The sequence below is a fragment of the Lissotriton vulgaris genome, chromosome 1_1 (assembly GCF_964263255.1).
Source record: "Lissotriton vulgaris chromosome 1_1, aLisVul1.2, whole genome shotgun sequence".
In the NCBI taxonomy this organism is placed as follows: Eukaryota; Metazoa; Chordata; class Amphibia; order Caudata; family Salamandridae; genus Lissotriton; species Lissotriton vulgaris.
In genome coordinates, this window is record NC_141685.1 from 234,963,672 (window position 1) to 234,964,502 (window position 831).

Genomic DNA, 831 nt, shown 5'->3' on the forward strand with positions numbered 1-831 from the left:
AGAGGACAGAGTGTCAAAAAAAATAAGAGAAAATGAAAATGGAAGTTGTGAGAACATCATTTTGAGATTGCATAAGAATTCAAATTCCTCTCACATGCTAAAGAATACCTGAACCCTTTTGATTAAACCACTTTAGTTGTTATAATGAGACCATATTTGAAAGCCATCTGTGATTTTTCTGTTCTTACTCTGCAATGACCATGGGCAATGACAAGTTAAAAATAAAATGTATGCAAATTTTATAATGGAGAATGCGGGCATCGATCCCGCTACCTCTCGCATGCTAAGCGAGCGCTCTACCATTTGAGCTAATTCCCCTGTGTGTTTAATCTGCATAACATGAAAAAAGTAACCTCACTGCCTTCCACACTTTATTTGAAGTCCAATTGCCCATAACAGTGTTCAGTTCACTCCTAACTTATGCCTTACCTCCACTTATGGGATGTTTTACAGTTCAGGTTGGCCTGTTTACTACTCGATTATGAGTGATATTGTGGTGTGTTCATCTAGACTCATACTCTACCTAATATTGAAGTTAAATTTCCCACCAATGAGAAACCAAGGGAGATACCATTTTTGATAGTTATTGCATGTCTAATGCAAGAATAATCACCAGATTATGAGAGTCCAGCAAAAATTACTCATTTTCGCCCAACGTGGGGCGCGAACCCACGACCCTGAGATTAAGAGTCTCATGCTCTACCGACTGAGCTAGCCGGGCTCCCACTTCAAGATGGTATGCAGACTAATCATTTTTTATGAAGGAAATCCATTCCTGGACAATTTTTGGGAGTTATTGCAGGTCTAATGCAAGATTAATCTCCATATTAT

General features: G+C 38.6%; 1 non-coding gene across 1 annotated transcript; it reads right to left on the reverse strand.

The window, feature by feature from the left end:
• Window positions 1–245: 245 nt before the first annotated feature.
• TRNAA-AGC (transfer RNA alanine (anticodon AGC)) lies at window positions 246–318 on the reverse strand. Its single transcript has one exon. It is a non-coding gene; the product is annotated as a tRNA-Ala (tRNA).
• Between the last annotated feature and the right edge of the window lie 513 nt (window positions 319–831).